This window comes from Peromyscus californicus, unplaced genomic scaffold (genome assembly GCF_007827085.1).
Source record: "Peromyscus californicus insignis strain IS unplaced genomic scaffold, ASM782708v3 Scaffold_9__1_contigs__length_137607984, whole genome shotgun sequence".
Classification (NCBI taxonomy): Eukaryota; Metazoa; Chordata; class Mammalia; order Rodentia; family Cricetidae; genus Peromyscus; species Peromyscus californicus.
The window spans coordinates 62,145,753-62,148,193 of NW_026294617.1; the positions used below are offsets into that span (position 1 = coordinate 62,145,753).

A 2,441-nucleotide genomic window follows, 5' to 3' on the forward strand; every position below is an offset into this window, starting at 1 on the left:
ATTCTAAAGATCAAGGTTCTGACAAATTCAGAATCCAATGGGAACCTACCTGCTTTATAGAGTCTGTTTCTCATTTGCTTGCTACATAGCCAAGGTTAGCCTAGTATTTAAAATCCTCCTGCCTCAGCATCCTGAGTTATTGGGCAAGCATTTATAAGTAATATTAAGTCTCTGAGTGGTTATTCTGGAACCTGCGGGCAGGAAAGAGCCTTCTGTTTACACCCCACTGTATCCAACTGAAGGCTATCATATCACTCACTCACCAATACCACAACGGGTAAGGAGCTCAGGCCTCTTGTGCAGGAGCACAAATCATATCCATGATCTCATCACCTATCAATGGATCCTCATGCCAATGCCACTACCTTAGACTTAAGCAAACATTTCAATGTATGAATTTGGGAGAATATAGATTTTTTGCAAACAGGCAATGATGCATAATTATCTATGTTCTGCCTTCTTTCTAGCCTTTTCTTGTTAACCTTATATTTTAGCTTAGCCTAAAGATACTTGCTAAGGAAAGATGCATTTCCTTTTTGGCAAGAGATCTTGAAGCAGGGGACATAGAAATTTAAAATGAAGGGAAAAGGTTACAAGGAATGGCCAAGAAAACATCAAATAATATAAAAAAATCGAAGAAATTTTATTTTTAAAATCAGTTTCCATGCTTGAATTACAAACACAAGCATGCTGTGGATATCGTTCTGTATAAATAAAACACTGACAGGAAGTAGGCGGGACAAGGAGAGGAGAATTCTGGGAAGTGGAAGGCTGAGTGAGGGAGACACTGCCAGCTGTCGCCATGATAAGCAGCATGTGAAGATGCGGGAAGCCATGAGCTAATTTAATTAATTAAATTAATCCATTTCCATAAATGGATTCCATTAAGCTATAAGAACAGCTAGCAAGAAGCCTGGTACGGCCATACAGTTTGTAAGCAATATAAGTCTGTGTTTACTTGGTTGGGTGAGATTTGTCCTGACTGTGGGCAAGGCAGGAAAACTCTAGCTACACAAGCAACTATAAGTCTATCTGACCTTAAGTAAAAAACTGTATTGCCTTAAAAACCAAAGCTTCATTTTTGACATGTAAGCACTGTTCTAAATGCTGTCAATCATAATAAAGGAGAGAAAAGCACATGACTCCATGCAATAAAGATATTTATAACAGGACTAGCAGCGGCGCCCTCAACAGGCCAGGTTCTCCGTGGCAGGAATTGTTGGACTGATTCCGCGGCGTGCCGGCCCTTCCCACTCCCAAGTCGGTTTCCTCTTCAAGGCCCCACGTCCACTGGTTCCAGGTTCTCCAGGCTCCGCGCACTGTGGGTTAGGAGTCAGGGGTGGTGGTCTCTGCCTGCACCGAGGGACAGGTGTACCGCAGCACCACTCGGCCCCTTGCCCCAGCTCCTGAGTGACCATCCCTCCGGTTGTCTCTTGGGATCATCTCCAAGGCTATCAAGGATGGTGTCCTGGGTGATCTGTCGCCTGGTGGTGCTCATATTTGGGATGCTGTATCCTGCATATGCTTCCTACAAGGCTGTGAAGAGCAAGAACATTCGAGAATATGTCCGGGGTGAATGATGTACTGGATTGTCTTTGCCATCTTCATGGTCACAGACACCCTCACGGATGTCTTCATTTCCTGGTTCCCTTTTTACTATGAGATCAAGACGGCCTTCATGCTGTGGCTGCTCTCGCCTTACACCAAGGGGGCCAGCCTGCTTTACCGAAAGTTTGTCCACCCGTCCCTATCCCGCCATGAGAAGGAGATTGATGCGTGCATTGTGCAGGCAAAGGAGCGCAGCTACTAGACCATGCTCAGTTTCGGGAAGCGGGGCCTCAACATCGCCTCCTCAGCAGCTGTGCAGGCTGCTACCAAGAGTCAGGGTGCTCTAGCTGGAAGGCCACGGAGCTTCTCCATGCAGGACCTCTGCTCTATCCCTGACACCTCTGCTCCCACCTACCAAGATCCCCTCTACCTGGAAGACCAGGCCCCTGATTGGGTACCGGGCAGGTGGCCTGCGAGATAGTGATACAGAGGATGAGTGTTGGTCAGACAATGAGGTAGTCCCCCAGCCACCTGTCCGGCCCCGAGAGAAGCCTCTGAGCCGCAGCCAAAGCCTTCGGGTGGTCAAGAGGAAGCCATTGGTGCGAGAGGGCACCTCGCACTCCCTGAAGGCCCAAACCCGGAAAAAGACAATGCCCTCGGACATGGACAGCTAGATTCTGCAGTCAGGCCACCTTACCTCTTGAGCCAGCAGGGGACCTTTTGCTGCTACACCGGTTGCCTGGGTTCCGCCCCTTCTGGCTTCTGCAGCTGCCTAAGGGGGGGGGGGTACACATGGTGTGGTACCCGGCATAGGGATGCACCTACAGTATACCAAAGCAGGCCAAGCCCAGAGGCCTATTCATGGCCTTCTTCAGCCTTTTCCCTTTGCAGAC

General features: G+C 48.5%; 1 pseudogene; it reads left to right on the top strand.

Annotated features, from left to right (window-relative positions):
* Positions 1-1,340: 1,340 nt before the first annotated feature.
* Positions 1,341-2,222, top strand: LOC128106230 (receptor expression-enhancing protein 4-like; annotated as a pseudogene).
* Positions 2,223-2,441: the final 219 nt, after the last annotated feature.